This window comes from Stegodyphus dumicola, chromosome 4 (assembly GCF_044657685.1).
Source record: "Stegodyphus dumicola isolate Sdum_Otavi_A_Nest chromosome 4, ASM4465768v1".
NCBI lineage: Eukaryota > Metazoa > Arthropoda > Arachnida > Araneae > Eresidae > Stegodyphus > Stegodyphus dumicola.
Genome location: NC_140771.1, coordinates 9107449 through 9117606, shown reverse-complemented (window position 1 = coordinate 9117606; position 10158 = coordinate 9107449). Strand labels below are relative to the sequence as shown.

The window sequence follows — 10158 nt, the reverse complement described above, 5'->3', positions numbered from 1 at the left end:
TAGAAACATTTCATTATGAAGAAAATGTATTCATTCTTTCCAAGCAACCAGCGATTCGTAAATACATTTTTCTTGCCAACTCAGGAAACAAAGACCTTTGACACTTCAGGTAATACATTGGAAGTTATGATTTAAATTTATTTCAATATAACAAATTTTCAAAATCTCAATGAAGGAATTAACGTAGCGATAGCATATCGTGTCACGTATCCAAAGGTGATACATAAAAGTTGCCAAAAGCAGCTATTCATTTAAAATACTGATATTAACGAAAGATTTTCGACATACAATGACGTTATATGGAATCACGTGCTTTCTTCAACTTCAGAATATAACCGTAAATAATAATAACAATAAGTTTCACGTTTGGCAATACTATTCCCCCATAGCACAAAACATCCTCAGGATGTCCTATTTAAGTCGCAATATCCCGGGACATACTTAGGATGTCCTAAGGATGTTGATTCTCAGATGTCCTGAGGAGATCGTAATTTAACATCCTGAGGATGTCTTATTTAAGTCGCTATGTTCCGGGATATGACAGGATGTCCTGAAGATGTTGATTCTCAGATGTCCTGAGGAGTTCACCAATTTCACATCCTGAGGACATTCATTCTGCATTGTCCGGAGGACTTTCGTTGTCAAACATTTTGAGGATATTTGTTCTTAAATTTACCAGTTTTAATTTTTGGACATTGCACATCTGAAACTTGCACATTATTTTATTTTTCATATGTATTTTACTAAGTTGTTTCTAAATGCTGTACATTAAAAATATTGATATGATTGATGATTTATTCTTGTTATATTGTTATTAATTTTAACTGCTATTTTTTCTGACGTTTTTAAAAATTTATTTAGTCATGGAAAAGATTTTTTTCAATGGATTAGCATTTTCTAGAATATTTGCAAAATTCTAAATAACATATATTTTTTTATAAAAAATATTTAATTACGGAAACGAATTTTTTTTAAAATTTGGGTATAGAGACATTAGATATTTTTTTGGAAGCAGGAAACATGAAAAATTAGCAACTGCCTTCGCCGGGAATCGAAGGACGGACCTCTGGAATACCGGCCCAGTGTGCAGAACCACTACACCACGAAGACACGCTAGGTGTGGTGGTGGTGTATTTAATTATGGCAAAGCACACTAGGGCTATCTGCCTAAGGGGAGGGATGTCTTCGTGGAGGGACTGGCCGTGGACTAAGGGAAACTGGCTCGTATACACGTTACACGTGGGGAAAACCACGAAAACACCCATGCAGCCAGCCCGTTCGCGGGATACGAACCTCGGATCGCACTACCAGTGTTCAGCGACTTTACCGCTCGGCCGCTGGTGGGCCGAAGACACGCTAGGAAAGCGGGAGAAATACCTTATATTACTTCTCTTTTTAAAGGCCGACTTTTTTTTTAAGGGGATCCAATCACTAAATCCTGGGTGTGGATATACCTCATCCAACACCTTTTTCATTCGGGCGCCACTGTAGAGACATTAGGATTTTTTGGGGAAGCCGTAGAGATGAAAAATTAGCAACCGCCTTCGCCGTGAATCGAACCACGGACCTCTGAAATACCGGCCCAGCGTTCAGAACTATTACACCACGAAGGCACGCTATGAAAGCGGGAGAAATACCTCATAAGGAAAATTTTTTTCCTCTAATTACAGGACAGAAAATGTTTTTCAATCGCGCGATCCGTTATTGATATTGAATTACAGTCGTGCGATAATTTCGCAGTAAAGATACATCTCTGATGACTATCCAAGATTCTAGAAACTTTGGTCTTATATAGAGATGGTCGTCTTATAGAAATAATGCTTAATATCAATATTTATTGATAATCTCAGAACTATTGGTCACTTTCAGAAGTGGTCGTTTGAGAGGCGATATTCTATATATTTATTAACTGATACTCTCAGATTCCAAAATTTGTTTATATTCTCAGAAATATTGGACGGAAGGTGGTCGTCCCATACATGCAAAATTTTACATTTCATTAAAAATGAATTTGGCATTATTTAACTATTTCCCTATTAATTATTTAATTAGATAAAGAAAAAAATTAGGAAATAGTACTGTTTATTACGGAATAATGTAGGAAGTTCTACAGAACTATATTCTTTCGCGTCATTGCACATTGTATCCGGCAAACTACTAGGTCCTCGTATTCTTCCGCAAATCCGTAAACATCTGTCTGATTTGAAACGAAATCCAAAATGGCTGCGCCATGAGGTTAACTTGTATGGATATTTTTTGTTTCATGAAAGGTAAGTTCAGTTGCAATACTTGTATGTTTACTTTTTTTGCTTTTCGAATTTATGTCATTTTGACAGTTAAATGTTTCACAGCTTTATGAATTGTTACCATTCTGTCGTGAATTACGTGTATCTCAATGGCTGGCTGCCTTTTCAAATATCTAATTTGCCCTGCTATCCAAATGTTTATGACTGAATTTTTTTAGTCAAGTTTATGCATTCAGTTTCAAAATAATATGTGTGATCAGATTGCTTATTATTTTATTGCAGCAATAAATTTATGTTAAATAGTTTGAACAATTGTATAAAAATAAGAGTTTGCATTGTTTTGTCCAAAATATGTATGGTTGAAACATTATCTTAATCTAGTTTGTAATTCAAGTTTTTTTGGGGGTACTGTTCTGTTATTGGGACCAGAATCGGAAATGTATGAACCTGTGTTCGTAAGTATGTGCATAGATGTGTATATGTAGACACACAAACATACAAATATACAAGCATACATAAATACAATTCTGAACCCGATCCTGATAACAGAACAGTACCTTTTTTTAATCTTTTTTGAATATTTTATAAAAGGATTAAGCATTTTTCAAACTGCATATCATTTTAAGATTCGACTTGCAGGAAGACAAACATGGTCATTCAATCAAATGCTTATGATTGCTTTTAACATAAAAATACATGTATTTTTTCATCGAGCCCATTGTTTTAGAAACCAATGCACCATTATTATATGCTGGCTTATTTCATAGTTATATGCAGTTTAATTTTATGTTCATGTTACTGTAGTATTGTCATTATAATAAAAGTATTTATAATTTTTGTTGAATCTTGCAAGTTACCTAACATTCAGAATTATTACTACCGAATTATACTGATAGGTTTTTTCGAGTTGACATAATCTGTCTGATAAATAAAATAAACTGGTGTCTAAATTATACGCATTTCTCTTAATGTTTCATTGAAAGTGAGATGGAAATATAAATGCTATCCAAAAAAGTGAATTCTTTTTGCAGGAAATAACAAACTGTACTAAATGATTAATGTTTATATCATTTTAGAAATGTCAATATTAAAGTTTCTCCCCCTTCTCTTCTTTGATTTTGAAATAATTTATAATACAATAATATATGCATAAGTGTAATTAATGTAAAGTGTCATTCAATAATATAATTTATTTTTACTGATATTTTATTTCTTATCTGGGTTTTCTTTTGGTGTTAGAAGGAGGAAAAGAGGTTGATCTTTACATTATGGTAACTTGGCGTTTTTTTGGCGAAACTTTGGCGACCAACTCTCCTACAGCAACCCTATATTTTTTTTTCCCGCCGCCATTTTGTCTTCACGAAGTAAAGACATGTTTCTTTTCTTTTTATCTACTGAACACTTCTTCCAACAATCTACTAGCCAAATTACACTTATGCTAGAAATTTTATCTAACAAAACTGCTTAATCATGACAAATATTCACTGCAAAATTGGGAAAAAGTGCACAATACCATACTCCTTACGCGTTTTTCAAAATAACACATACACATAAACCATGTACACGCCGACTTATTTTTACTTAAAAAAAAAATCCCAGAATTGCACAAAAATGGCATTGCGCACACTCTTCACTATATCCATGTACACTGCTTTTTTCTCATAAATTAGAAAAATTTCACGAAAATACATGACAATTTTCTCAATCTTTAAACCCGGTAAAAAGAACATATATGAAATTACCTGATCGCGAAAAAGTATTTACCCTTTCCAAATATGAACATTTCCACATATAAAATAAATAAAATATCCAAAAACTTTTACCTCTAAATCATCTATTACATTATACACGTCACCAACGAATTCATACCGCAAGCATTACAAATACTTAGTATCAAATATTTAAATTATTTCCATGCACGTTTACTTCAACTTAAACGTGTACCAAATTCCTACAAACATAAAATTCACAAAATAACTATCATTTAATTAAAATATCACTAAACCATGTACACGTCGACTTATTTTTACTTAAAAAAAATATCCCAGAATTGCACAAAAATGGCATTGCGCACACTCTTCACTATATCCATGTACACTGCTTTTTTCTCATAAATTAGAAAAATTTCATGAAAATACATGACAATTTTCTCAATCTTTAAACCCGGTAAAAAGAACATATATGAAATTACCTGATCGCGAAAAAGTATTTACCCTTTCCAAATATGAACATTTCCACATATAAGATAAATAAAATATCCAAAAACTTTTACCTCTAAATCATCTATTACATTATACACGTCACCAACGAATTCATACCGCAACCATTACAAATACTTAGTGTCAGATATTTAAATTATCTCCATGCACGTTTACTTCAACTAAAACGTATACCAAATTCCTACAAACATAAAATTCACAAAATAACTATCATTTAATTAAAATATAATTAAATTCAAAAACACTACTTAAAATATAAATGAGCACATACATTAAATTAATACATACATAAATACCCATTTCGAACTCACTTTAGTTACGGCCATGGGATCCAAAAATTCACGAACACTGTTTCACACAACACAGAATAAAGCCAAATACAAAATTTCCAAATTTTTTCCCGATTTCCCCCCTTTTCCAATTAAAGAACCGTAATTCGTCCATTAATATCACATGACATATCCCATGATCTCTCATTTCCCTCACACAAAATAATGTGTAATCGGAACTGAGTACTGCTCACATTATTACCAAAGTCCCAGGTAGTAAACCTTTATCGCCTCCAAAATGTCGCCAAACTACCAGTTACCATATTGTAAAGATCAACCGGAAAAGACTGTAATGTTTTAATTAAGGAAATAATTAAAACATTACAGTCTTTTAAATAAGACAGTTACAGTAATGTTTATTGAAGCAATAAGTACTGTGTGATTGCCAGTGATTGAATAATGTTAAAATGCATTGTTCATAAGGAAATTTGCTTATCTTTGTGTTATAGATTTTATTTTGACACAAGCTGAAATTTGAATTATTGGAAGCACTTTGAAAACCCGAATTATTTCCTGAATCATTAATCAGGCCAATATATAACATACAAATTTTCATACAAAATTATTTCTTTGAGCATATTATAAAGAGCTCATTTAATTTTATTATTTGTACAAATTTTAGACAAAAGTAGCATGTAACAGTTAAAGATTTATTGAAGCCTACTTGTTACTTGTGGTAACAAAGAATTGTGAAAGATATTGCCACATTAGCGAACATGACGATCATTGATGCTTAGTTTAGTAATTTAATAATATATTGAGAAATGCTGGGAACTTTCAGAAGTAGACATTTCGGAAATGATGGGCTTGATAAGAAATTTACATGGTTTTATTATTTATTCTTTAGTTAAGAATGGATTTTAGATGTTCATGTGAAAGAATTCTGTTTAATTATATGTGAAAGAATTGTTAAAATTTGGCATTTAAAAAAATGAATTAATAATATGCAATTATCTTTTTATTATACATATATTACTATATATTTCTAATGCGCTATGTAAATGTCAGTGCTAAACAATTGACATACTATTGTCAGGGCAATCTTTTCTTATACATGAAAAATTCTGATACTTTCTTATCATCTGCCCTCACAGCTTCAACTTATGCTAAAACAGCAAGAGTATGCACACGATAATAGCAAACTATGAATATGCATACCACACACATGTATTTACATGCTTTATATTTAATCTTTATTTCTGAATAGTATTCCATTGGATGAAAAATATGTGAATATTGACCCAATGTGTATATTTTTGTGTGTGTGCATCCTAAAATTTCTTGTTTCTTATAAAGTGCTCATTTGAATTACTACTTGTGAACAGAGCAGTAGATATGAACCATAAACTAACCATTTTGCCAATTTTCACAGCTTTGCAGATAGTCAGAAAGCACCAAAATTTGTAATAATGTTAAGTTTAAATGATGTTCTATACTTTTGTGTTAATTTTTCTATTCTATTAATTCTATTACTGTGTTATCAAACTTTCTGCAGGAATTTCAACTGGTTAAGATGTTATTACCATGTGAAGAAGAATTTGGTTTTCAAGCTAGAAAAAATTGCAGCTGAAGGATTTTGTAGAAGGTCAGTCAAACTGGTTTTAGTTAATTATAATTTAATTTTGGGTGAAGAATTCTCAAATTTATTTATCATAAGTGTCTAAAGGTCTTCTAAATTAAATTCTGCTTGTTTTTGAAATTTTTCATGACATTCATTCTTTGATTATTATTATTATTTTTTTTTAATTTACTAACTTATATTCAGGCACATAATGTTGCATTTAATGCCATACCTTAAATATTGTAAAATGTTAAAATAATACATTTCACTTAAAAATGTGGTTGTGACAGTAAATTTTCTGTTACATTTAATCATATCTATAAACATTGCTATACAACATTTTTCAATAATCTGTATATTATTTTGTGCATTTCTTTTACATCCAAGATCTGGCAAATGACTTGCTTTTCAAACTGATAACATGGTGTAATAATGTAATCTAATGGTTAAAGTTTACTATGGAACGGGCCAAATTTAATAAATTATTCTTTGATAGAAATTTATTCATGTGTTCAGTGTGTCTCATCTCTTTAAATTGCTAAAGTAAATTTTATGTACTTGCATTTAGGAATTTTGACTGTATCAGAGTAATTTTGTTTCAGTTATTATAACATGCAAGGGGAAAAATCCATTCATAGCTCCGCATTTAAAATTAGTTAATTAAAGTCCTTAATAAAGAGGGATGTTTTGTTGTTTTAAATGTCGATAGAGTTTAATTCAAAAATATGCCACATTAAGGGTTACTTTTTAAGCTAATTTAAAATTTTAATTAACTTTAATTGGACTTTAACGTGTCCAATAATTGTTATTTTAACTCCGATATTGTAATAATATCAAAATTCCTTACTTTTTGATAGGTAATCCAAATGTAAAACAAGAAAAGAAAAAATTAAAATCTAGAAGTATATTTATTTCATACCTCTAACAAATAAAAACAACACAAGCACTTTTTACTGTCTATCTGCATAGTGTGGCATGTCCCGTAAGACTGAGATTTGTATGGTCAAATCCATGTTTCAGTTAAAGGAAAATGCATGCACAGTCTTCTGATTTTCCCTTCGATTAAGGATTCTGTATATACTAGCATAAGAAATATAATAGTTAATGCAGTGTTATACATCAATATTTATAGACAATTTTTGTGGCTATGTTTATTATAATTTTGTTCACTGTAATGAATGGAGTGCCTAAACCATCATGCTGTGTAAACAAAACTCAAATCTTCATCTCTGCATACTGCTCCACTAGTGTTTAAACCACTGAAATGGTGATTATGGTAGAACATCTTTGGTAAAAATTTACTCTGCTGTAACCCTTAGCGAATCGTTTCTTTTTTTTTTTTTTTTTTTTTTTTTTTTATATATATATATATATATATATATATATATATATCAAGATTGTCACCTGAGAGGATCGGCACCAATTTCAAGGTGGCCGCTACATAAAACCAAAATAAGAAGTCAAAGACATACACAAACTCTGTGTCCATGTACACATCGACCTATTAAAACAGAGAACTGCACAAACTGGGCATTGTGCACTGCCTTAACTTTGTCCATGTACACATTGATCTATTTTCACTTTAAGAAAATCAGAAAGTTAAAAATATAGTTACCAGAAAAAATTCGCCACTGTCTTAACACACAGACAACCAAAAATACACAAACAGAGAGGAGTAAGTTACCAAAAATACATATTTCCTAACATAAAAACATTAAACAACAAATCTTCTAACAAAAATTAACACACAGAGACAAAAAAATAAATGAAACGTCATTTTTTTAACATACCTTTTTTTTTCACATGCATATGTTTAGGCTTCCCACCACCATCCTCCAGGTAAGCAATTCAATTAAATTTTTCGTCTCTTAGTCACCTCAGACATACTCAAACGATGGTACCCACACCAAAATAATAAATAGCATGTTCAAAATACAAGACCATACCACTTCCGTGCAACCAAACACAGCAATTGAAGAGAATGGTAAGAACCAAAAACCTGGGACCGTACAAAAGGTTTACTATTAAAAAAAGTAGCCCAAAACTAAATTTATCACAGCACGTTGGCAATATTTGCAGAAATAACTCCTTTTTATTGACAAAAAAAATTTTTTTTTTTTTTTTTTTTCTCAAAGGCTACTTTTGCCAACATTATCAACATTAGGGTTACCGAAAAACTTATTTGACGCAATGGGCTTCCACATTTCACAAACAACCAATACCACTTTGCGATTTTTTTTCAGACAGAAACCAAGGTGTACCATACAGTAAAGATTAGTCACATCTTCATTTACTACTGTTACAAGTACTTCTTTGGTAAATTTCTGCGGTTAAATTCAAAAGTTTAAAATTGCATTAACATGATCAGATTCAGAGTCATAGCTAGGGTTTTCAGCGCTTGGGGACAACTGAAAATTTCGCGCCCCCTACTGCTTGCCAAGGATGGAAAACATTTAATTCTAAAATGTTCTAACATCAGTTTGGCACCCCTTGGATTCTGCACCCAAGGACAGATGCCCCCCTTGCCCCCCCCTCTAGCTACGCCCCTGATCAGATTTTATTTTCTGCACATAGCTAACAATTACTTATATGTTGTCAGATAAATGTTACCAGATGCAGTTAATTATTTTTTACTTGCCAATCTCATGAGACAAGTTTTTTTTGCTCCTGCAAGACTTTACTTTGTGTTGCAAAATAAATTCATTCTCACTCTTTTTGGACTTGCCTACACATTAAATTTAAAATAGTTTTATGAATAGGTAAGATGTGATTATCATAATTTTGTTTCTCTCTTTATCTTGGCAACTTTATATGTTGATTCAGTATCCAGGTTACCTACCAGTGGCTGATTGATAAAACTGCTCATATGTTCAGCTGGTGGTTTGAGTTTATTTTCTGACATAAAAAATTTTAAAAGGCATCCCCCATGTTTATTTTACTATAATCGAAAAATCAAATAATTGCTACTCTGTTTATAGGTACTAAATGTTAAAATATTTTAAATGCTTCCTTTAATTTGCATTCTAATAGTCATTTGTTTAAATTTCATTATGAATTACTATATTCACATGTAGTAATTGTGAGTGTTTTTTTATTTTAGGTGCTGTGAAAGGCAATGACAGAGATCCAATTTATCAAGAGTTCTTATATACATAAGAATACATGGATATAACATTGTTTTTCATGAATTCAAATAAAATGTGATAAATTGGATTAATAAAAACTATTTTGAATTTTGAAAAGTGTTTTTCCTCTGTTAATCATAATATAGTGCCATAAATTTCTGAATGTGTTTATTTTTCATCCAAATAAATAGCTTTACAAAATTTGTCATATTAATAGATATTGCATAATTTAGCATTCTTATAAATATTTATTATAGCAGATTTAGCTGAACTACTTTTTTAGTCTCTTTGCAGATGAAGTCACAAAGGTAAGTGGTTAGATATTTTTCTGTATTCCCCATTAAGTAATTTTATCTGGTAAATTACCATTACTTATATACTACAGGTGAAAGAATAAGCTTTCCTTAAAGAAAGCTTATTCTTTCACCAAATGGATTTAAATTGCATCTTTAAAGATGCAATTTAAATCCATAAATGCAAATTTAAATCCAAAGATGCAATTTAAATCCAAATTTTTGCATCTTTAAAGATGCAAAAATTTGCAGATATTTCAAAAAATTAGTATACATAAAAAGTTCTTAAATTGCCACATATGCGAAACTGAAAATGTTATATATGAAATAGTTCAGAAATATAAATATTTTCACTATTTTTTAACTATAATTCACTGCATTTGTT

The 10158-nt window shown here is 30.7% G+C and overlaps 1 long non-coding RNA gene across 1 annotated transcript; it reads left to right on the top strand.

Moving 5' to 3' along the window:
- Positions 1-2196: 2196 nt before the first annotated feature.
- Positions 2197-9597, top strand: LOC146997476 (uncharacterized). Its single transcript, XR_015040480.1, has 3 exons — positions 2197-2270; positions 6290-6379; positions 9456-9597. It is a non-coding gene; the product is annotated as an uncharacterized LOC146997476 (long non-coding RNA).
- The last annotated feature ends 561 nt before the right edge of the window (positions 9598-10158 follow it).